The sequence below is a fragment of the Ceratotherium simum genome, chromosome 4, assembly GCF_057802395.1.
Source record: "Ceratotherium simum simum isolate JZ-2026a chromosome 4, ASM5780239v1, whole genome shotgun sequence".
Lineage (NCBI taxonomy): Eukaryota > Metazoa > Chordata > Mammalia > Perissodactyla > Rhinocerotidae > Ceratotherium > Ceratotherium simum.
This window is the reverse complement of record NC_141903.1, coordinates 54,311,566-54,338,032: the sequence shown is the minus strand read 5'-3', so window position 1 is coordinate 54,338,032 and position 26,467 is coordinate 54,311,566. Positions and strand designations below refer to the sequence as shown.

Below are 26,467 nucleotides of genomic sequence, written 5' to 3'. Positions count from 1 at the left end.
GTGGCTTAGGCTCCACTACTGGTGGCCCAGGTTCAGATCCGGGCACACACCTACACACCGCTTCTCCGGCCATGCTGAGGCCGCGACCCACATACAGCAACTAGAAGTATGTGCAACTATGACATACAACTATCTACTGGGGCTTTGGGGGAAAAAAAAAGGAGGAGGATTGGCAATAGATGTTAGCTCAGAGCTGGTCTTCCTCAGCAAAAAGAGGAGGATTAGCATGGATGTTAGCTCAGGGCTGATCTTCCTCACAAAAAAAAAAAATGATATGGGATATTTTCTAACTTTATGATAATAAATTTGGACTTTAAATGAAATAGACGATTTTCTTTAAAAAGCTTACGAAAACTCAAAAGAGAGAGAAGGTGGAGAGAGAGAAAGCAAAATCCTTAATTATCCTGTAACGATTAAAGAAGTTTTTTGGTTTTTTTAATAAACTCTTTTTACAAAGAAATCTGTAGTTTCACAAGGCTTCACTGAAAATTCTTCCAAAATTTAATGGATAAAAACATTTCCTGTCTTCCATAATCTATCAGAAAACAAAAAATGAGATAATATTCCCAAACTCATTTTACAAGACCATCATAACCTTGAAATTAAAATCCAACAAGGAAAAAGTGAGAAAGTAAAATTACTTGCCATTTTCATCTATGAACACACATGAAAAAAATCTTAAAAACAAAAAATAGGAAATGAAATTTGACAATATAGAAAAAGGATCATACATCATAACCAAATTGTATGACAAGAAGACAAGGTGTTTAAACATTAGAAAGTCAAATAATAATTATTTGATTAAAGAGAAAATTATGTTATCATCTCAATAGATGTGACAAAAAAGTGGTAAAATTCAAAATTATAATGAATATGCTAGTAAAAGAAAAAAAAAACCTCCGCTCAAACTAAGAATAGAGCCAGTTGCTTATTCTGATAAAGGATATCTATTTATAGAAAAACTATATATCATACTTTATGATTAAATATTTAAAATATTTCTCTTGTATGTTCAAGATGAGGATATCACACTGGAGTTTCTATCCAGGTCAGTAATGGAATAAAAGGAAATGAAAGGCATAGAGATTAGATAAGAAGGAACAATAGCCTCATTAATTTTGGGTGATGTTTTGTATATGTAGAATTTCCAAATTCTACAAATAAATTTTTTGATTTAATGAATTTATTGAGATTATAGATATAAAATGAGTTTACAAAAATAAATTTTGTTTCTATTTATTAACAAGAAATATAAAGAGATACCATTTATAATAGTATAAAATACATTATGTCTAATAATAAAGACAGCAAAACAACATGTAAGACCTCTGCAAGGAAACTTACAAAACTTTACTCAGAGACATTAAAGAAGACCTTAATAAATTGTGAGAGGTACAATATTTATGGATTGAAAGACTCACTATTTTAAGGATTTCAATTCTTCTCAAATCAATTTATAGTTTCAATTTATTCCCAACCAAGTCCCAGTCAATTTTTATTGTTATTGTCATAGTTGCTGATCTTGATGAGTTAGTTTTAAAACTACTGCACGAAAGTGCAGTATTTTCAAGACACCCTTGAAGAAAGATAACATGATAGGAATATTTGTAATATCAAATATCAAGATTTATTTTAAAGCCAAAATAGTTAAAACAATGTGGTATTAACACAAGAATAGACAAACAGCGAAGTAGAACAGATTAAGCCCAGAAACAGACTTACACATATGGACTCAACATAGAACACAAGAAGCACCGCAGATCAGTGTAAAAGAGTAGGCTTTTCAATAAAACTCTTTGTCCTTATCATGGTCTACACCATCTTGCACCCAGCTACTCCTCAAGTAATTTCCAACCATTATCCATGTCCCTCACTCCCCACCTGCTATGCTGTCCTCACAATTGCTCAAATATACCAGACATATGCCTGCCTCAAAACCATTGTCCTACTGGTCCTACTGCATGGCATGCTTTGCCCTCAGATATTCCCATGACTTGTCTGGGAATACACTACATTTATCTCTCATTCAAATATTGTCTTTTCACAGTGGTCTTCCTTGACCTATGTACTCTGAAAATTCCAGAACCACTTTTACATCACCATTGGACTTTTACTAACCTTCTTGGTCTACAGAGGAAGCCAGAGGCAAAAGTTAAGCCCATCCTCCAACTCTGTGTGAGAGAGGAGAGAGACCTTATAGGTTGGACTCCCCCAACAACAGGCAATCAAATTTTGGTAAAGGAAGGAATATCCCATGCTCTACGTCACAATTTAAGGTGGTCAAGTTTTCCCAGTGTGTGACACTATACACTTGGATAGCTTCTTTTTGTAGAACACCATGATGTGCTTCATCTGTGCCACCTGATATGAGTCATTCTGGAGGCTTAGCTGAAGCAGTGTAGCATGGAAATTTTATATTTTTAATATCATTTTCTTGATTTCTTTTTTGCTTTGCCCACTAGTTTATTTTCTCCTGAGCTGCTGAGAGCACAAGGAGTCTCCTCAGCAGACTATGCTAAGGGAGCATCTCTCCAATTTTTACCAATGTGTTACCCTGTCATGAACACCCCATGGGAGATCTCTGCTTGCCATTAAGGTCTACACTGTACACACAACATTCAAGTAAGACACAGCCTAGCCTTTACCTAACCATGCCACGTTCAACTGCCAAATGCCTCTCAAGATCATCAACCTACAGTAGAGATTACTAAGGCTTCAGTCAGGTGAACTATATATCTAAAGACAAGTTTTTGCCAATATAATTATAACACAACCATACCATAAATATTTTCTGAGCTGGAAATACTTACATCACTCCTTCCTACATCAGTACTCCAATGGCCAAGACAGTAACCAGAGTAAGTCAAATATGTCTGGAACATAAACTATTAGTCATATTTTCAAATTGTATTCAAAATTTTATCTATTGATGATCTTTTTTCTGTTTTAACCATGCCAATTTACTTTAACTCATATGATATTTTTCAAAGTGCTGATAATCTGGATATGGTTTCAAAAATAGAAGCTTTCCAGAGTAAACTTCAGGAGTTCATCTCTTCATCACTGTATCACTCCCTTCTCAAGAGTCTTTGAAAAGAATTTCCATGCCTGTAAATCAAGAATAATTATTAGCAAACTCAGTCACTTGTATCACATTAATATATTCATTGCCAAATAAATTTATTTTTAAATTAATTTCAACTTGTTCTAATATAGTCATCACTGCTTGTCAGTAAGTGATAACATATATGGCTTTCACAAGTTCATGAAAATTGCACAACTGTTAAATTTTAGAGCAAGAGTTTAATACTGGAGAGGAAAATTTTTTAGAGCAAGGGACAAGAACTTGGTATGCTAAAAATGACCTTTCATTTCATAATATGACTAAGACTAGGACTCTGTAGTCACACTCTGTAGATCAGGTTTGAGAAGAGAGAGCTGACTAAAGGACCAAGGGCGATAACTTCATTGTTGCATGATTTGAAAGATCAAAAAACCAGGACAAAGAGTCCAAATATAAAGCTCATGAGGACTCGATGAGAAAAAGAACAGGAGTTGATAAGGGAGGCAGTGATACAAGTACCCAGGGCCTACTTTCTCTCCCCTGAGCAGCCTGCTGGAATGGTAGAGTCCACAGAGAAGTTAGACAGGAATCCCCTCCTTGGAAGCTCTTGAGGTTTGTATTGGATGCTACCACCTGGTGGTCTGAGATCTGAGAGGAAGAAACTTCAAAGAACTTTGGTAGACTGCCCAGGAGGAGGCCTGAGGAAAACAAGGAAGCCCTTCCCTGCAGCCCACTCTCTGCTCACCTCCTGCGTTTTTTGCAAAAGAATGACTACTGTCCAGCCTTTGAGTTCTCTCACGGCCTGCCACACTTTCTCTCTAAAAGGTAAAAGCCATGTTTTTAACTGCACTTCTCATTTTTAAAAATCATTACTCTTTCATGGAATTGCACTATTTCCTTTTGAGGCAAAGTCACTTCTAGACCAAACTGGACAAACCATACTTGACTTAAACACATGTTTTCCAAGCAGTTTTATTCCATTATCTGAGAATTTAACACCACTCTGCAGTCCTAAGTGGCATCAGAATACACTTCCACTATACAGAACTGTCAAAATATATGGCCTGCAATAAAACCTAATAGGTAAATAAAGTAACAAAACCAACTTCCTTTTCAAAGGGGCAGTGCCGTAATATTTTAACATGTACTTCTGATGCAAGATAGTAATATCTTACCAAATATGTTTATTTGCAGTTTGTATGCCTTATACCCAGGCGAGTATGTTATTTGGGTTTAGTTGTGGTTTTTGTTAAGATTATCATCAAAGTCATAAATAACAGAGAGAAATTTTGCCAGTTGGGAAGGAGCTGAAGTAGAATTGCATGCACAGCAGCTCTCAATGATTTCTCTGGAATATACTAAAATATCACTAAAGAATTGTGGATTACAGCAAGTAGACTGTTATCAATTTCGCTATATTATGGAGTTGACTTTCAAGATGGGGATTTTTAGTTCTTTGTTTTCTATCATAAATGTATATCATTTTTCTTTTATTTCCTCTTTCTTGACCCAGCTTCTGAACTGCATAGTCAACATTTTATCTTTTCTTGGGTTGCTTTCTGTTTGTAAATCTTTCAACTCAGTGTATTTCTTAAGCTGACTATGTGTCTATTGCTTTGTTCAGGGTACACAATTGAATTCATTTTATACATGAATCAAAGGACACATGGGATGGGGTCTGTTTTCTTCTAAAAGGTCATATTACATCTTAGTTCAACAAAATGAATATAATTCTGTTTTCAATGAATAATTTCTCTCTGTATATTAGATTTGGGACATGCATACAAATAATAATAAAAAAAGAAAATACAGCAATGAAAATGTATACTTCTAAAATACTGTAAAACGTTGATGGAAGCCTTGTCTTTTTTTCCCATATATGCCCATGTAGGAAAGGCACTGAACTCACAGAGCTCTTCTTACAAGCCGTCAGTGGAAATTGTATGGCCTCTGTGTAGCTAAAGGGGTACCTACTAAGATCTAGAAGAGTTCACACTCCACTTGCCATCCTTATGCTTGTTCCATTGCAAAGATGCACTTCAAAATTTCTGGGTTGACAGCTATTGCTTAGACAATTTTTTAATCATTTTGATAATTACAGTTTCTGTCATTAGTAGGGCAGAGTGACAAATTATCAATGACATATTTTACGCTTTCAACAGCATCCCCTGGCAGCCAAGATGTTGGAAAACATACTTGAGTAGCAACGTGTATAGAACATACTAGTCCACCATCTGGTTGTTTGGGTTGAATGCTGGAGGGAGTTCTTTTGTTTGAACTAGATAGGGTTGAGATTGTGACTGGTTCAGCAAAATCTCACTAAATGAAATTTTTCTATTACATGTCAATGTAACATTTTCCCCATGGAAGGCTATGTTGTTTCCCAACAAGAAGCAAGTGAATCTTGTTTATATGGTAGCTCTCAGCCTTCCTGGGGAAGAGTAAGCTTGAGTCACCAGGAAAACTTTGTGTATTTTCCCAAACGTTCATTCCCTGAAAGCTATGAATGTGTCTAAAAATGTCAACCAAGCATATGAACCACATCATCTCTGCATCCTTATACATGTGTATTCTTTCCTTAGACTAAAGTCATTTGTCAGCAGTAATAACTTTACTAATATTCAGATAAGTTACATATCAAGTAAAATGATTTGCAGGTACTACTGAATTGCTTAATGTACAGGCATTTAGTTATTCTCATATAAAGTCTGATATGTCACACCAGAAACATATGGAACATATTGTCCATTTACAGCGGAATTATAGTATAGTGGTTATCAGCATAGAGAGTTGTCTCAGAATTCCTTGGTTTGAATCTCAGCTCTGACACTATCTGTGTGTCTTTGGGCAAATTACTTAACTTCTCTGTGCCTTAGGTTTATCATCTGTAAAATGATTACATTAATAAAACCTCCCTGACAGGGTCATTTTGAGGATTAAATGAGAATACAGATGCAAAGTACTTGGAACAATTTCCTGGCATTTAATAAATAATATGTACCTGTTAGATATTATTGTTATTTTTATTATTATCATTACAAGTAAAGGAAGGTTATCCATATATCAATTTGCTGTTTTGCACAGAGCTTTTTCACTTGAATTACATTGTTCATATGGACCATCTCCCCTCTTTCTGATTGGGAGCTTCTTGAGGGTGAAGGTCCATGTCTTTTCCCCTTCTTAAACTCAACACCCATCACACACATTAATTAATCATGGTCCTGCCATACCCATCACCTCTTCTGAGGGAACCTGCCTGGTCCACCGAGTACCATAAATTTTGCTCTACGGGGTTGTGAAGCCAAACACAGTCCTCTCCTAGGAACACAAATCACCTGATACAGAGAAAATCAGTGGGTTGGCAGCAGCTGAAGAAAGCTGAAAGGTTGTATCAAGAGAAGATACAACTAGAATAGGGCCATGAGGGATCAGAGGGGGAATTTATATGGAAACTATGAGAAGAAAGAGAGACAAGTAGGGAAGAGCTACAAGGAAGAGAAAAATCTAGAGTAGAGGGCACGGCCGTCCATGAGAAGTGGGAAGAGAAGTGACAGAGTGAGAGAGAAGGGGGCGCAGAGAGCAAAAGAACACAGATCTGAGAATATCTTTCAACAACCTTCCAATCCCAGCCTCCTCAGCCCTCCTCTAACTGAAGCCTGACGTTTTCATTTTACTTAAGGTTTCAGAGGCTCATTCCTGATTTCCCAGTAAGCACCTCTGTTAATTGAGTTATTTAAGAAAGATTTCTAACAAACAAAGGTATATTAACTATGTTTTCTTACTTTCTGTATTTCTGATGCTCTGATGTCTGGGCCCCTGCTGACCCAGGAGGGACCGGCCTCCCTGGGCTAGCTAATTCCTAGAGATAATAAAAGGGCTTGCCTTCCAGAGCACCTTTGTAATGCAAACCAACCAATCCAGACCTCATACCTCCAACCACCTCTTTTTTTTGGGGGGGGGGTGCTTTCATAAAAGGGCCACTATCCCCCTGCCCTAATCACTCCAGGACCAGAGACCAGACAACTATATAGACCCTATAGCCCAGAACCCACAAAAATTATTCAAATTACCCAATCCTACACCTGCTTGCCCTGCCTCACTTCTTTCTTCCTGTGGAAACCACGATCAGGACTTAGCCCACTAGTCCTCTCTCTCTCCACCTGCTCATCTCTCCTCCGTGCTTCCCCACGTGGCCCTGCTTGGTATGCCATGCCTCCTGCTTCCAGGGGACTGTGAATATAATAGAAACTTCTTCCTTCATGATGATCATTTCTGTGTCTGTGTGTCTTACCATACCTCATTAAAACAAATCCAGGTACTGTTAAAACGGAAGGCAAACCTCAGGTAGGTAACACACACTTTAGAGTGGCAGGTGCCTCAAGGGTACAGACTAAAGGAGCCAGGGACATCAGAGTGTGAGTAAATGATTTCTGATGGTGAGAAGAAGACAATGCTTCTCAGAAAGAGTGGCATTTGAGACCTATGTTGAATGACAGAATTTGGACATATGCCGCATGATGGGGCAGGGGAAAAGGCCAGCGGAGGGAAGCCTGAGCATAGGTAGAGACGAGCGAGGTGTATAGTAGGATGGAGGCCTGATTAACTGAAAAGACTTGAGGAGGCCAGGCCTGGAAGGAAGGTCAAAGCTGAGTTCACATTCACGTTTCCTTGAAAGATTAGGCCTCCATGATGGCTTTAATAGAGTACATGCTATGAACTGAATTGTGTCCCTTCCAAATTCGTATGTTGAAGCCCTAACCCCTAATGTGACGGTAACGTGATGGGGCTTTGGGAGGAAATTAGGTTTAGATGAGGGATTAGTGCCCTAATAAGAAAAGGCACAAGAGAACTTGCTCTCTCTCTCTCTCTTTCCCCAACGTGAGGACACAGCAAGAAGTTGGCCATCTGCAAGCCAGGGATAGAGCCCTCACTGGGGACCCAAATCAGATGGCACCTTGATCTTGGACTTCCCAGCGTCCAGAACTATGAGAAATAAATTTCAGTTGTTTAATCCTCCCAGTCTATGGCATTTTGTTATGGCAGCCCGAGCTGGCTAAGGCAGTAGGGAAGGGATCAAACAAAATGCCAACTCCCAAAATGAACGTTTGCCAAGTTAATGTTGTCATTGCCTTGTCGTGTACTTCCTAACCTGATGAAAGCTGGTGGCTGGCAGGAGAGAATGTATGTACAGATAAGGTAATGATAATGGCAAGGCTTCTGAGGCTGCTTGCCTTTATGGCCTAAACACCATTTCCAGCAGTAAATGTTTCCGTCACAGTGTGACAAACGTAATAGGTTTCGGAGGTTGCATTTTCAAAAATTAATAATACACATGCTGTGTAAAAACATTATGTTCAGAGGCATGTTTTCAGAAGTTTCTACTAGAATATCTTAAGGAAATCACTCTAAAATGAACTCATAAACTTTCTCGATGTATAATTCCAGTAATAGTGCATGGGAAGTAGATTTATAACTGAAGGACATGAGAAGGTAACAAAAAACTGGGGTATAGTCAGTGCTCTGTCCACTAATTTTTTTAAATCACTTTAATTATATACTTTTGCCAGAGTACAGTGGGGAATCAGTTAGTAGGTATTTATGAAAGATTGAGACAGAAAAATACACAGACATCATAAGTAATAAACAAGGAGGAAAAACTAGCTTCTATCGTACCAAGGCTCATTCAGAAAACTCTATGAAAAATAATCTACTTCCATATGCTGAATTCAAGGGAAATTTAACAACAGGATAACAATTTGAGGTAGACCTGTCCCTGAATTCATTGATCTAATGGGGAACTACTTGATTATTATAATTTGGATTATTGTAATTTTTAATGATAGTCTTTTGGCTTTCATTTGGCTTCTAGCATAATCTTCAAAAATCCTGTGCCTGATTTCTTCACACTGAAGGAGGGAAAGTGGAAAATCAAATCATTTACTCCTTCGATAAGCTATGTTTTCCTTCTGCTTGTGTACATACAAACATCAAAGAACTGAGAGGATTAGGTACATGTTAAACATGGATTTTGAGACTATCATACTCCCAAGTACTTGCAAAGAAACATACTTTGCTTAATCCCTAAGAAGCTTAACACCGCAGGACACATGAGGGAAGGAATGCACATTAGGACAAAGAAGACAGAAGGAGCTAAGCAGTTTGAGATTTTGTAATCATCAGAGCTTGAATTCTTCTTTATGCTTCCATTCAATTGTGATAGGCTTCCTTGACTAGAATGAAGGATTTTGTAGTTCACTGAGCTACAAGTATAGACAGCTTCTTCAGTTTCAGTTACTCATGCAATGTTGCTATGGAATAGGTTTAAGTTTACCATAAACTGAAATTTGTTATCTACATCAAATTAGCACTTAGACACACTTCGATTGGTGAATTTGCAAAACTCCCCAGATCTGCCCATTGGATGTCAGGTGGACCTGAGTAACAGTATTTACTGAGCACCAAACATGATATAAAAGGAACATGGCATGGCTCTGTCCTCAAAGGGTTCACAAGACCCAGTGTACTGACAGGAATGGTTAGCCAGCAACACCCTCCCTTAAATGTTAACTGCCAAATGAGTGGGTCAGAAAGTCGGTGCATAGGAATTCCCACTTGCGGGTCACCACTTCAGTCAGAAGATTAGGTAAAGAAATGTAACCTAATCTTGAAGCAGGTAGCAGAGGATCCAAAGACACAACCACATTGTTTCCCAGTCTATGACCTGTGTCCAGGTTTGGGGATGAGAAAAGTATGCATCCCTGAAGAGGTAAATAATACTCCAACAGTAGCAAGAAAAAGTCTGGTGTGTTTGAGGTATTCAATCCCGTCACAGGATTTACTAGGATTAGCAGTTGTTTGTTTAGTCATTTGGTTGTTTTTAACCTCTAGAAAGGTCAAGAAAGAGATCCAGGCACAAATACATGCAGCCAAATGTGAACATGCCGTCTTTCACATCTAAAGATGAAGCCACAAATAGTCAAGATGCTTGGAGTTTTTCCCAGTGGTCATAAGTGTTTCTGAGGCATATATTTCTATTCTTGCCCATGTCTCCCCACGGCCAGGTAAACATCTGAGAAGTAATCACTGGTTAAGAGTACAAATTTCAGAATGAGAGAGCTCTGATCTCACTTTCTAGCTTGGTCACTTACGAGGTATGAAACCTTGGCCAAATCCTCCGTCCTCCCGGAGCCCAGGTCTCCTGATAAACACTCAGCTCAAAGAGGAATGGTGAGGATTCAATCAGAGAATGCATGTGAAGCACCTGATATGTAGTAGGTACTCACACACACAAAAAATGGCCACTATTCTTGCAGATAAGTATGAAAGCTCACTCCAGCCATGGAAAACACATTGCCAAATGACAAATGACCCTCCCTGCTGCCTCCAGGATTGACTGTTGACCTCATTACCACCAGCTGAGCTAACTGGCCACAGAGCAAGGAAAATAGGAAACAATTCAAGGCAAAATGCTAGATGACTAAAGAAACAACAAAAAAGTTAGAACAAATGGGGAAATTGGCTAGAAGAGATCAGCTCAGTCAAAGAGGAAACAGAGCCCCAACTCTAAGGCCATGTGGACACTGAACTGTAAATGACTTCACTAAAAATGTTCATTCGTAAGCAAATGCCTACATGCTATGCTCTTTCTCCACATTTTAGTTTTATCCACTCATAGCCTCACTTCCGTATTCCAGTATTGCAACACTTCCAACGCTCTCCTTCCTCCTTCCTCATTAGGGAGTACACGTTGAACAGGCCACATGGAGAGATTTACACTGCCATGACTGTCAGTAGGAATTCCAGCACAGTGATTTACTTCAGCATCAAATGCAAAAACTAAGACCAGAAATCCTTCATTAGCATTTAATATGAATCTATTTCATTAACTAATTTAAAACTATGCATAATTCATCATATGCATTGTTCATTTATAGTTTAGCATGTATTTCCCCAGATGTAGTCTCTACATTAGCTTTGCCTCATTATTTTTCTTGCATAAAATGATTGAGATATACAACATTTCTGTATTGCTGGAAATAGGATGGCTCTTTATTCTTTGTCAAATTAGGTCACTGATTTCCCTTTGTAACATAATATTTCCCATCTTGTATTTTCAAAACACTTTCCTATACATTCTCATTTTACCATTCTAACAATCATGTTTTTATCAACCTGATTGTGTTATTTATTTGTTTTAAAAGCAAGAAATCTGTGATACCAAGAGACTGAGAAACTTATTCAAGTAAAATGTAGTGATAGGTTTAAATCTACAGTTCAAATCTCCTGGCTTCTAAGTCCTCTGATTTTCTAAGCAAAACTCCAAAATTTGGTTTTTTTTCTGTCTTGAGAAAATATCTATACGAAAACATTAGTGATTAAGCATTTCTATGGGTTTACTACAGGGTTAATGCATCAGTTTTAAGTCCTTTCCTAACTTAACATAATAATAGCAATAATTGTTGTCTAAAAATACTGTCTTAAAATGTGTATTTTATTATTATTTCAGGTATGGAGAGGCCAACAGATCAGGAAACAATTGCTATTGAAACGACAGCTTGTTACTCATAGTTCCCAAGAGGAGGAGGCACGCCGCTGACACACAGGGGCCACAGAGGGAAGCATCAGAGTACGTCAGGAGGCAGAGGGAGCAAGGAGAAAATGTGGGCAAGAGCCTTGAGTGCAGTGCCCATGGGATGGCATTGGTGAGGCAGGGAAAGCAGGCTTAGGATTAGCTAGTTTGAATAATTTCAGTGGGCTCTGGGGCATAAGGGTTGTCTCTAATTGTCTGATACCTGACCCTGGGATGATTAAGGCAGGGGAATAGTGGCCCTGAGAGTGAGAACAAATAGAGGAGGTGGTGGGGATGTGCGTTCTGGATTGGTTAGTCCGCACATATGAAAGGTGCCCTCGCAGGTGAGTCATTTACTATCTCTAGGATTTGGCTAGCCCTGGGAGGAGCAGTCTCTCCAGGGTCAGCAGTACCCCAGATGTCAAAGCATCAGAAACACAAGGTTAACACAAATACCTGGTCATTCATAAGTGCCAGACACAATGCTGAGTTCTCAGCATGCATCATCTTACACACACTTCCCGACAACCCTGTAAAGTAGACACTATCATCATCATCATCTCTATTTTTCAGATGGGTGGCCTGAGGTTTAGAGACAACAGGAACTTGGCATGGACCACACAGCTAGTAAGCAGGGGGACAGGGACTTGACCCCGTGCAGCCTAGTTACAGGGCTCACGCTTTTAACCACTGAGCTGCAGAATCTATTCAGGAAATTTCATTGATGACTTTAATTTTTCCATAATGTTTCCATTAGCCCCTAAATCGTATCCAGGGTTATCATGTTCCTAAGCTGATGAGTTAGATCAGTTTGTGTGCAGGTAACATGGTTGAGAATCTGCTGCGTGAGTGGAAGTGGAAATGGGAGTTAAGAATAAAACAGAAATCTGAGAAAAGTCTCTTGACTTACGAGCTTTTGTAGTCAAACTCCAATGTAAGTCTTCTGACATGTGGTTTTTTCTTTTATTATAAATTCTCTGTCTCTTTTCAAACTTACTGAATTTTGTCTCCAACTCTGGCTGCATAGCACTGTCAACGCATGGCCCAGAGAAACAGCGTAATCTCCAAATCTCAAAGATGAGGCTGTAGCTCACAAGGGGATTGGAAGGATAAGTGCATTTAAAATATTATATAATAAAGCTCGAAAAAAACATGGGCATGTGAATCTTGTTGTTTATAAGGTAATCTGAGCAAGGCCAACTAGAGGATTCACCTGAAAGGGAACACCCAGATCCCCTGGTTGAATTCAGGGATCTACCAGAAGGCAAAAAGTTTGTGAAGATGTCCCTTCTGCCCCAATGATCAATTCAGGCATTCCCCACTGTCACCAAAGCAGGCTACCAAAGCCTTTGGGTTCCCTGGCTACCGCAGTTATTAATTGTGCCAACCCCATTATGAAAGAGGATCAAAGACTCTGTATATTACCAGTAACAGGACCCACCTCTATAGCCACCACACACCCAGCATACACACGCACATTGTCATAGCCCTGTGGAGTCATCAGTGTTACCTTGTGAAGATAAGGACTCACTCTGCTTGCAGAAACTTATTAAATATGCTGAACTCAAGAAGAAAGAGGTCTCATCTCTAAGGAGGAAATCTTCTCTTTATTCCAATTTAGTTCCTGATCCCCTCTCAATTTATAGGTCTTCAATACTGTATTAACTGACATCCCATAATAAATAGAGGGCTATTATGAGTAGAGGTACTATATAATTTATTATCTAAACCAAGATACTTTTGAGGGTGCAAGGGGTCACTATTAATAGTTACGCAGTGACAACAGGCACATCTAGGTTCTATTCCAGAGAAACAAGAATGTATGAGCACCTGAGTCGTGGAAAAGAGAAGACCCAGGTCACCATGACATTAATGCTGGCTTTGGAGATGCTTGTCCCCATGTGTCATCTGTGAGCCTTCAGTGGCCACCGGAGACAGCATTGGAAAGTCACTTGATGATCAGGTAACAATATACAGGTTCTCCCAAATGCCTAAGCAAAGTGAATATCAAGGTTACATAGCATTTTGTGGGAAATTATGGCAATGTTAAAAAGTGGTAGACTTCATAATCTAAATTTACCCCCATCCCAAAAGGAATCTATAAAACTTCTAAGATAACCAAGAACTCAAGATATCACTGAGAATATGGAATGTTATAGAGCCAAGAAAAGGTACTATCTATGGAAAAAAATTAAGAGAAAATGGCTCACCCTAACACCATTTGATTGTTCAGCTTAAATGTGATTGAAGGAAAATTTAGGAGGTGCTACTGCAACCACTGGTTACAGAAGAGCTTAACATCCGAGAGTAAAAAAGAGACCAAGAGTCCTTACCTCTAAGCCAAGACACAGGGACATTCCTGATTTAATTATATATACAATACTGCATCACAAAATGTCTACACACCCTCATGAAGAGGAAAATCTAGTAGGGAGCTATAAAAAGTACGCAAATGTGCATAATAAGAATTTGATGAGTACCTTCAAAGATAAAAGAATAAAGAGCTAAGAGTTCTCAAAGGAAGAAAATGTCAGAGCTGGTGTAGGGTAATTATAATCTTGAAGGAGCAAGAAAAGCTTCCTGGAGGAGGCGGAATTTGAAACCAGCATTGTAAGATGGAAAAGCTTTTGACAATCAAGGGAGACGAGAGGCATTCTGGGAACAGGTAATGATGTAAGCAAAGGAAGAAAGTGAAATACTCCTCATTGCTGGAGTGCAACACTGGAAAGGTAGTTCGGCAGCCAGAAGGCAAGCGGATCATCAAGTTAAGAAGCTTCTAACACAGACTTTCTTTACAGCAATTGCAGAGAAATGATCCAGTTGTAATCTCTAAAACTTTGCCATCATAGTTGTGATTATTCACGAGAATTAGCACACCTTTGGGAAACAGAATATTGATGGAAGTATTTGTACTCGCAGATCCAGAGGTAAAATCTCCCCAGTTAGCCCAGCTGTGGGTAACCTAGACAAAAAATGAAACTGTAAAGTTTTTTTTTAACTAAAAGCAAAAATAGCAAAAGAGAGGTTGCAAACTAGCAAAGGCTCTCTTCGGATTTTTGCACATTAAAGCCTTACATAAAGTATAGCTATTTCTGAATATCATAAAAACTTTAAAGATGCTTTAAAATGCATTTGAATTTCATGAAATTGAAGGATTGTCTTTCTTCAGAACAACATGGTAGAATAATTAGGGCATTAACTCATGATTCCTACAGAATTCCTTACAAACTCTTTACTAATAATAGTAGCTAACACTTAAATAGTGCTTGCTATGTGGCCAGTACTGTTTTAAATACTTTACATATATTTATGGAAACAACCATTTGTTCAAATGAAATTTTAGACCAAGTCAAAAATAATAAGACATATATATAAGGAGGCCTGAGGATCTGCCGGGCTCTGAGGGAACAGTTCTTAAACCACTGTTGCAGACTTCCCACAGAGGTGGACACCACCAACCCAGTGCCAGGGAATGTTTGCATAGCTCCTACTGTGAGAATTATGGGAATATTAAAGAATGATGGCAGACATGTCTACTTGCCCTACACACAGTTTCAAAAAAAATTTTATTGGTTGCCAACATTTTTAAATTAGGAGACGTGATATTAAAATTCGGATGTCTGGCTTCTCTTAGAAAATCCAAAGATCTGGCAACCATGGATCCCATCACCTTACATGGCAGCCATATCATATAGGGCAGAATCGTGGGTGCACCCTTTAGACAGTGTATGTGCTCTGCTCTTCAGCTCACCACTGCCCCCACCCAGCCTCCTTCCTGACCTATAGGTATCGGCTTTGAAAACCTTGGCTTAAGGTGTAAATTCCAAATGCTGAATATAGATTACCTGGAGATATGGTTGGGATATAGTTGCTAGATCAGAAAGAGATTCACTTTGACTTTTTTCACTCAGCTAGGAGAAAGTGGAGGTTCACAGAATGTGGCCAACAAGGTAGTATTTGAACATACAATCTTAGTTTTCCAATTATTTTTCTTTACCTTTTGTTATAGAAACCTTCCATGATAGAATTTTAGAGATGATCTAGTTCAACACCCTCTCCTTCTGTAGATGTGGATACTTGAGCCAGTTGGTGGTGGAATCAATCGTAGGACTCCAGTCATAGGGTTTCTTCATACATTACTGGTTCTCAACACCACCAAAATCCTGACAAATTATTAAGGGTTTTCTTTGTCACCTGGAAAAAAACATTCTTTTGGTCCACTCTTAAACATTTTGATTTATTGATATTGGAGTTTATATATATTGTGTGTGCTCGTGTGTGTGTGTAAGCAGGACGAGAACAGATGTGGTCTAACCTTAAACTAAGTGAAAGAATTGGGAAGACAAATAAATGGTTCCAAATCATTAAATGTACATTATGGAAATTAGCCAGCTTTTTGTTTTTAAGAAAGGCACAGTCCGGGGGCCAGCCCCGTGGCTTAGCGGTTAAGTGTGTGCTCCGCTACTGGTGGCCCAGGTGCATGCACCAACGCACCACTTGTCCGGCCATGCTGAGGCCGCATCCCACATACAGCAACTAGCAGGATGTGCAACTACGACATACAACTATCTACTGGGGCTTTGGGGAGAAGAAGGGGGAAAAAAGGAGGAGGATTGGCAATAGATGTTAGCTCAGGGCTGTTCTTCCTCAGCAAAAAGAGGAGGATTGGCATGAATGTTAGCTCAGGGCTAATCTTCCTCACAAAAAAAAAAAAAAGAAAGAAAGTCACAGTCCACCATTCAAGAATTTTTTTTTCTACTCTAGGCAATGACAGCAGGGAAACTTAAAGAACATTGAGCTGGTCCATTAAAATTTACAATTCTATTCCTAGAGCAAAGAGAAGCCTCTAGGGGTCTTTCTTGGCTTGGCCTCAAATTCTAATTATAACCCATAAAGGGATTTCTTAACCCAAGAATAGCTTCTCTGAAGTTAAAGAGTAAAGAATAAAATGATAAAAACTAAGTGTTCATGTATGAGTACCCTAGAAGGTCATAGTCAGGCTAGGAAGGGAAACTTTTCATATACTAGGACTTTCCTGGCATAGCATTGGCCATATGATCACCTGTATTTGCAAGGGCTACCATAACAAAATACCACAGACTGGGTGGCTTAAATAACAGAAATTTATTTTCTCACAGTTCTGGAAGCTGGAAGTCTGAGATCAAAGTGTCGATAGGTTTGGTTTCTCCTGAGACCTCTCCTTGGCTCCAGATGGTCACTGTCTTGCTGCTTCCTCACATGGCCTTTCCTCTGTGTACACACATTCCTGGTGTCTCTCCCTGTTCTAATAAGGACACCAGTCATATTCGATTAGGGCCCACCCATATGACCTCACTTAATCTTAGATCTTTAAAGGCTCTACGTCCAAAAAGAGTCACATTCTGATGTATTGGGGGTTAGTGCTTCAACCTGAATTTTGAGGGAATGCAATTCAGTCTACAACATCAGCACAAGTGGAAAGAGGAGAAAAAATCAGGACCAGAATAGAGAACTTGATTTAGCCACAGAAAGCTGATACACAGGATCCCTCTCCTAGATCCACAGAATTCTTATTCCACTGATATATGGGTCAAACCGCTCCAGGACTGCAGCAAAAGTGTGATCTCCTCCTCCAACCACATTCTAATGTGTCTGAATGCCTACTGCATACCTCATTGGGAAAAATCAGGAGGGCCCAGGCTAGGAGGCATTCAGAGTTGGCACTTGCACTTTGATAATGAGTGCCTCCTTAAATGTTGAACCCTGGGCATTTCTCTTGGTTCATCCTCATCTCGGCCCTCAGGACATCCAATTATTAGGACAGTAGCACTAGAAAGACCTGAAACAGAGAAATCACATAGTTTCTGATTGAAATTTCAGGTTCCTGTCGGAAGGTAAGGAAGCATGGGACCACCAGAATACTTTCCTTCTTCTCTATTTGAAGGTTTAGATAGCAGTCAGAAGAAGAAATTAAAAAAAATAGTGAAAGAGGGCTGATGGACGTGAAGTTATTTGGAACATATATTTTGTCTAAAATAACTACAGAATGTGTTAAAATATGTCCGCTGTTTTAAAGGTAAGATATGAGTTGTTTTAAAAAGTGTAGAACAATTATAGCCAAAGAGATACTAATGGCAAGCATATACCTTGACTCTTGGCAAGGTAGTAAGGTAATGCAGCAATTGGACCACGACCACCACCCCATCCCCAGCAGAGGGCAGAAGACATGAGATAGGGAAGTATACATTAGATCACTTAGCCTAGTAATTCTAAGGTTGTTCTAGGCAGTTTCAGATTCACTGGGCAGGCATCAGATTCAACCTTGTTTGATTTGCAAGTTGATTTTCTAGCACATTATTGCAAAAACACTGAGTATCTTGTGCTTAGGATTTTTTTAATCAATGGGGTATGATTCATACTTTTTTGGGTAGTTCACTCAAGTGTCGAGCCCCACTGAGAGCCAGTGGTTGTAACCGTTTTCTTTGCTTGTTTCCTCAGGTCTCTGCCAGACGGAAGTTTATAGCACAGAATAGCACACAATATGAAACCTCTTAAGCTTTACAAGGCCACTAACCACAGTTCTCCTTGCCAGGCACCTGGTTTGATTGGGGGATATTTCAGAAATGTGATTAAACTCTTCTAGAGCAATCTTTAGTTTAATTACGGTGTAAAGGTTGACATAATTAGATTATTAAGCCTGAAGAAGAAAAAGGCTGAAAAGTGACTTAGTAACTGCCTTAACTATATAAAGGATTTTTCATTAACACTATTAACTAAATGAAGGATTATTGTAAGGAATCGGCTATTCCATGGATGCAATGATGGGGGAGGAGGCATAAGTGGATTTTAGGAGAAGAATTAAGGCTAGTTAATAGGAGAATCTTTTGAAATCTTATGAGGTTCAATACTAGACTGTATTTAGGAACTGTTAACAAGGGCAGTTGTTTTACAGAACCACAATCTCTTAAAAGTCTTTAAAAACTTCATGGATCCTTATCTTTCTGAAATGACAGATAGTCAAGTCTCTTAGCAAAAACTGATCATTTTAGTCATATACAAATGTGCCAGAAAGAAGCACGATTAGCCCAGAGCACAGTGTGTTATACACAGTATATACTCTGTAAATGTTTATTGAATGACAATGAGTGAATAGAAAAAAGAGTAGTTCAGTAGCCAAAATCCAGAAGCTTATTTCACTGAATTTGCTCTATTGTGGAACAATAGTAACCAGATCCAATTTTTCAGTGAAAAGTATACTAAGAAACTTTTTCTTCAGTGATAGATCACATATTAATTAGAATAAAAGTGCTATTGCCATAAAGGACATTACAAGGCCCTGAAAATACATCTGCTTGAACACGTCTCCATCAGCCCACAGACGTTTCCCAGGTATGCCTCACTTCACTAGGTGGATCCTCCTGGCAGTGAGAGATTAACACTCCTCAACCTTGAGACTCCAGCTCTGTCTGCATTTGGTAGCTCATAGACTCAAAGAAATTATTTTGCCTCAGAAAAGATGAAGAATTAGGGCATTTCTGAGAATATACATAGGAAAATGTAATGATTATCTCTTCACGGCTCAGCAGCTGGGAAAACTAGTTCCTGGCTGATATTTCTACTCCAGATTTAAATTCCCAGGTGCAAATCTGATTGAGCCAGCAAATGTCACATGGCCAGGCCATGGCCAGGGAAGGACAAATCCTCAATGGGAAACCAGAATGTTTTATGAGAAGAAGGAGAATGTATGCCAGGAGACAAAAAAGAAACAGGACCATTTCAGTATCCTCTACTTTGAGTGCTCACTTTCAGTTATCAGACTCATATGACGGCTGGTTTCTGAGAGCTCCCTAATTTCTTTCCTCTACTTTCTCTCACCAGTTTCCGTCAATGGCGGAAAGTGTTGCAGGACAAGGGAAGAATAACTTCAAGGTGCTCAGAACAGAGAGATAAATTCAAGGACATGTAGAAAATAGTGGACCTCTTCTTATCAGCCACTACAACAGATATTTTTAAACTTCTAAATTAATTTTTCATTACCTCTGTTCTATTTATAAGCTAAGCTTCTGTCTATTCCACTTCATTCTTTGGAGATTTCTAGTTCTGGTTTACTAACTCTCTGCAATTGAAAATGTGGGTCAAGAGCAAGTTACAAAGTCCTTTAATTAATTATGCTCCTCACAGCTTTAGAATTTTCCTTCCAGTGACAGCTCATCACTTACTGCCCCATTTTCTTTTCTTTTTTGTTCCCAGTTTTACTGAGGTATAATTGATAATTTGAAATTTCATATATTGAAGGTGTACAACTTGATGATTTAACATACATCTACCTTGTGAAATAATCACCACACTCAAGCTAACTAACATATTCATCACCTCACATAGTTACCATCCTTCGGTTGTTGTGGTGATGGTAATGAGAACACTTAATATCTTCCCTTTTAGCAAATGTCAAGTACACAATACAATATTGTTAACTATAGTCACAATGTTGTATAGTGGATCTCCAGAACTTACTCATCTTCAATGCAATCTCTATCAAAATCCCAATGGCATTTTTTACAGAAATAGGAGAAAATCCTAAAATTCATAGGGAACCACAAAAGAACCCAAATAGACAAAGCAATCTTGAGCAAGAACAAAGCTGGAGGCATCACACTACCTGATTTCAAAGTATATTACAAAGCTACAGTAATCAAAAGAGCATGATATGGGCATAAAACCAGCTATATAGACCAATGGAACAGACTAAAGAGCCCAGAAACAAACTTACACACATCTACGGTCAACTGATCTTCGACAAGACCACCAAGATCACACAACGGAGGAAAGATAGTGTCTTCAATAAATGGTGCTTGGAAAACTGGATATCCACATCCAGAAGAATGAAATCGAACCATTATCTCATATCATATACAATAAATCAACTCAAAATGGATCAAAGACTTAAACATAAGAGTTAAAACTGTAAATACTCATAAAAAACATAGGGAAAAACCTTCTTGACTTTGGTCTAGACAATGATTTTTTGGATATGACACCAAAAGCATAGGCAACTAAAGCAAAAATAGAGAAATGGGACTACATCAAACTAAAAAGCTTCTGCACAGCAAAGAAAACAATTATCAGAGTGAAAAGGCAACCTAAAGAATGGGAGAAAATATTTGCAAACTATATATCTGATAATGGGTTAGTTTCCAAAATATATAGGCAATTCATACACCTTGATAGCAAAAAAAACAAATAACCCAATTTTTAAAAGTGGGCAAAGAGGGGCCTGCCTGGTGGTGTAGTAGTTAATTTCGCACACTCTGCTTCAGGGGTGGCCTAGGGTTTGCAGGTTAGGATCCCGGCGCAGACCTACACACTGCTCATCAAGCCATGCTGTGGTGGCATCCCACATACAAATAAGAGAAAGACTGGCACAGATGCTAGCTCAGCAACAATCTTCCTCAAGCAAAAAGAGGGGGATTGGCAACAGATATTAGCTCAGGGCCAATCTTCCTCACTGAAAAAAAAAAAAATGGGCAAAGAACCTAAATCAACATTTCTCAAAAGAAGACATAAAAATGGCCAGCAAGTATATGAAAAGATGCTCAACATCACTAATCATTATGGAAATGCAAAACAAAACCACAATGAGATATCACCTCCTATTTGTTAGAACAGTTATTATCAAAAAGACAAAAGATAACATTTGTTGGTGAGGATGTGGAGAAAAGGAAACCTTTGTACACTGTTGGTGGAGATGTAATTTATATAGCCATTATGGAAAAAAGTATGGAGGTTCCTCAAAAAATTAAAATAGAACTACCATATGATCCAGCAATCCCACTTCTGGGTATTTATCCAAAAGTATTGAAATCAAGATCTCAAAGAGATAGTAACACTCCCATGTTCATTGCAGCACTATTCACAATAGCTGAGATGAGCAAACAACCTAAATGTCCATGGATGAATAAAGAAAATATGAGATCGATAGATAGATACAGATAAAGATATAGATGTATAATGAAATATTATTCAGCCTTAAAAAAGAAAGAAATTACCATAGCAACAACACAGATGAACCTGGAGGACATTCTGCTAAGTGAAATAAGCCAGACACAGAAAGATAAATACTGCATGATCTCACTTATATATGGAATCTAAAATATCAAATGCATAGAAGCAGAGAATAGAATGGTAGTTGCCAGGGGCTGAGGAAAGAGCGAAATGGGAGATACTGGTCAAGGGGTACAAAGTCTCAGTTATGCAAGATGAAAAAGTTCTGGGATCTAATGTACGACGCTGTCACTTTGTTTCTTAAGCCAACCTGAGCAATTCCGTTTGCATTGTTTTGTCTCTCCCTTACATCCCATTAGTCACTCCAAAATCCTGTATATCAAATTTGAAGATTATTGTAGGAATTCTAAACAAATGTGACAAGGAAATATTAGCTCAGAGAAATGAGTGAAAAACAGTTATTAGAATTACTGCAAATCTGTAAAGCCAATTGAAATCTTGGTGACTTTCTATTTCCAATTCTATACTAATTATTCAGGTAGTAAAGCTAAATCATAATGTTTAAGGGCTGGAATCAAATTGGAAGATGATGTTATCAAATATTATTTAAAGTTCTTTGAAGCTATTTAAAATTTTATTTTCACTAAATACTGCACATTTAACTTTTAATTCCCCCAATGGGTACCTATTGTGCTATGCCAGGGACTGGATATACAGAGAGAAAGAAAATAATGCACTGTCTAATTTCCACTAGAATATGTCGAAACCAAACAAAAAGGAAAGTAAACAATTATATGTAGTGACAAATGGAGATCATTGTTTTGAAGGAAACAAACAAGATATTGTTTGTTTAATATCATTCTCAGTCTTGATGATTTACTAGAAGAAATCCCAGGACTCAGAAAAGCAGTTATACTCACAGTTACAGTGTATTACAGAGAAAGAACAGAGATTAAAATCAACAAAAGGAGGGCTGGCCCCGTGGCTTAGCGGTTAAGTGTGTGTGCTCCGCTGCTGGTGGCCCGGGTTTGGATCCCGGGCTTGCGCACCGACGCACAGCTTCTCCGGCCATGCTGCGGCCATGTCCCACATACAGCAACTGGAAGGATGTGCAACTATGACATACAACTATCTACTGTGCCTTTGGGGGAAAAAAATAAAAATAAATAAAAATTTTTTTAAAAAATCAACAAAAGGAGAAGGCAGATGGGGCAAAGTCCAGGAGAAACCGGGTGCAAGCTTCAGGAGTCCCCTCCCAGTGGAGTCGCATGGAGATGCCTTAATTCTCCCAGCAATGATGTGAGACAACACATTTGAAGTGTTGCCAACCAGGGAAGTTCACCCAAGCTTTGATGTCCAGGGTTTTAACTGGGAGCCAGTCACATAGGTACGTAGCTCCTACATGACTGACCTCCACTACTCAGATTCTAGCCCCCCATAGCAAAAGCAGTCATTCATCAATCACATTGTTAGGATAAGCTATGTGATCAAAATGGCACTGTGTATTTACACAGCCTCAGGCATACAAAAATCTCGTATCAGGCAGAATATTCCAAAAGGCTCAGTATTCATCTTCTAGGAGATAGTTCTAAAGACAGGACTGCCTTTGGAATGTGCAGGGTTTTAGCACCCTGGCTTGATGAATTAACTCTTTACAGCACACTATAAAGGGGAATAACAGGGTATACCTAGTTTAAATTAGGTCCTTCAGGGATCCCTTCAATGAGGAAGTAGCATTTAATCTGAGACTTGAAGGATGAATAGGCAAAAATTAGGGGAAAGAGTGTTTCAACCAGAGGGAGCAGCAAGTGTGAATGTTCTTAGATGGGAAAGAACTTTGCCCCTTTCAGAACTAAATTAAGGCCAGTATATTTGAAACAGAGCCATTAATCTAAGGGGAGGACTCAAGATAAACACAGAAAAGCAGAGAGGGACCAGATTGCACAAAGCCTAAAAAGCAGTGATAAGGATATTCTACTTTATGTTTATCTCAAATACAACAGAAAATCATTGAGGCGTTTTAAGTTTTTTATCACTTTAAAAAAAAAAACAACTATCCTGGCTGCTTCATAACAAGCGAATTGGAAGGAATTAAGAGCAAGATGGAGAGACCAGTTACAAGGCTACTGAAATAATCCTGATAAAAGTGACTGTGGCTTGGACTAGCAGTTTAGTGAGGATGAAGAGAAGTAGATAGATTCAATATGTAGTTGGGGGCTGGCGGAGTCCAGGATCACTCCCATGTTTCTGGCTTGGGCAACTGGGTCAATGGGAGTTATATTTACTCTAGCTAGGAAGCCTGGAGGCAGTTAGATTCATAGGGGAAAGATCAAAAGTTTAATATACACTGAACAATTCTGCGATACATCCCCCCACAAAAAGCGAAAGGATCAGAATGAAAGATAGTAATTTCATCTAAGACAATCACTGCTTCGTTAACTACTTATTAAACAGTATGATTTTTTTCCCATTCAGATTCCTCATTCAGCAATCTTGGTAGAGGGAAGTCACTAACCACTTTTATGACTATGTCAATAGGGAAAACTAGCATCCTTGCCCTGGTTATGCTTTCTTTCCCCCTCCATTAAGAAAGGTTGACTATTTGAAAAAAGGGAAAGCGGAAAACTCATTTATTTTAAGAATTCACAGTCAATTCACAGTGAGTCTAAAATTCTTGATGCATAGAGACTTCTGGGTTGTGGTCCACCACCTGTATAAATATACAAGTACAACTCTGAGGTCAGGCCAATTAAGTACACAATAAACTGCTTTCAAGAAAGCAGTCACAAAGACCTGTAGGTTTAAAACCCAGCATAGAGCAATAAGCCATAAAGGAACAAGGGCTGATAATAAATAAAGGGATCTTGATGTAGTTTTAAGTCTTTCATCATGTGTCATTTCTAACACCTTCATTTTTATCCTTTTTTTATTTAACTTTCATGCATTTATGGGGTAACTAAAATAAGCAGTAAAATATATTTTCCTTAAATTCTAACCAAGGTGATAATAGCCTAGATAAGATTCGCAAAATTAAGCATAACTTTAGAAAGAACAGGCCTCCAACAGTTAATTTGTGTCCTACGATCAAAGTACGCAATACATGGCTAAGGCCTGAGAAATGCAAATATTTCTTTTGACTGCCTTCGCAATAATATTTATTTTCAAATAAGCAATTTTAAGATCAAGTGATACAGACGACATTGTCATGCACTAAACTTGTAGTTAAGCTGCATGTCACCTGTACTGCACTTCTTTATCAATTTAGGTAATCCTTACATCTTATCATCTAGAACTCATCATCATTATTACTCCCCAGTGTGTTGTCCCTTAAGTCTATGACTTGGAAATAGCATTTAGTATATTAGTTTATCACTACAGGCTATTCATAATTGGACAATGTGATGAGTTTTTATGTTTTGTATTGTTTTTCCAAAATAAAACTAATATGAAAAATGCATAATCTAAAAAATCAATTAATAAGTATGGAACATTTTCAAGTCATACTGAAAGTCCTATTAGTAAATAAACTAAGAGAAGCAAACTATAGAACATCCATCTATAAAGCACATTGGAGTCATGGAAAGTAACTTTGTCTTGCGATTAGCATCTGTCGCTCCATTTGTTTAAATAGAAGATGCCTTAATGCCCTCTTCAGGCATGGCTGACATCACTTGAGTGCTTGTCTTCAGGGAAAAGAGACATTATTCCATCCCAGTGCCTTTCTACCAAAGGGCAAGTCTGTTCCAATAACTTTTTAGACAGCCAATACAGAGCTGCTCCTTCAGAGCTCTGGATCACTTTGTGTGATCTACACTGATTTGTGTTGACATGTAAATGGGGGCCAGCCACTTAGAAAAGTGTATCTTTGTGAACTTCACGAAGATCAATTGAAACGAACTATGGATTAGTTAGCTGTTGAACTACTTTGGCAGTGGCAAATTTTGATTTTCAGAACGGAGTTTATAAATAAACAGGCAAGGGAAGAAAGGCCTGCTTCTGAACTCTGAGGCTGCACTTCAGTGACCCAGAGTCACACTTGCTTCTTTGGCATCACAGATGGTTCAACTCTGTGTTCCCAGCAAGTTTAGAGTTAGATTATGCTACAGAAGCCAGAATGTTCACGAGCTTCTCAGGGATGACGGAAGAAATTTGGGAAAGAAAATGGGAAATTAGTGATTAATATTCTAGACCAGCAGATATTTCAAAGTCCTTCTGCTCTTAATTTTTAAAGTCATCTTCATGCAGTTAACAAGACAATATTATTGTCTTATTGGATGGATATTTACCTCTAAGTGTGTGTGCTGTATTATGTTTGAGTGTGAGGGTATATATTAAAATTACAAACTTAAATAGAGTTGAGGTTGCCAAGAATCTGATCTTTCAATAACAATGTGTTACAGCAACTCAATTATTATTTTGGTAACTAGCATAATGCTACATACACTAAATAAAGAACCAGAGATTAATCAGTGATCTTAAAAGTTCAAAAACTTCTGAACATTAAAACTGGTATAATAAAAACTCCAAAAATGATTAAATACCTTGGTAACTGTGTAGCTAACAAAAATGAAGTAACTAGTGCTTTTATTCTGTTTAAATTGCCCTGTAGTGAGGCCACTTAATTTATTTACCAAACTGGTTTCCTAACATGCATTAGGTATTCAAAAATGTTTATTGAATTAATGAGTCATTCATTAACTTGCCCTTTTAAAGCTTTCATCAACTACTCCATTCAACTGTCACTTTAACTGAAAATCAGTGGTCTTCTATTGAGCACTCAAACTAGAATCTAGAACTAATACAGGATCCTTTTAAATGTCTAAATTTTGTCTCTTTCTCAGCTTTGTTAGGTA

The 26,467-nt window shown here is 38.3% G+C and overlaps 1 long non-coding RNA gene across 3 annotated transcripts in view; it reads right to left on the bottom strand.

Annotated features, from left to right (window-relative positions):
• LOC147917295 (uncharacterized) overlaps window positions 1–26,467 on the bottom strand; it is a 94,323-nt gene that overhangs the window by 15,865 nt on the left and 51,991 nt on the right. Inside the window, exons 5-7 of one of the 3 annotated variants that reach the window (XR_015551979.1) lie at window positions 17,284–17,451; window positions 15,631–15,827; window positions 13,973–14,595 (exon numbers count right to left, since the gene is read on the bottom strand). The exons of the other annotated variants lie outside the window; for them this stretch is intronic. This is a non-coding gene — a long non-coding RNA (uncharacterized LOC147917295). Of the gene's footprint in view, window positions 1–13,972; window positions 14,596–15,630; window positions 15,828–17,283; window positions 17,452–26,467 lie in introns of those variants that run through there. 3 annotated transcript variants of the gene reach the window in all.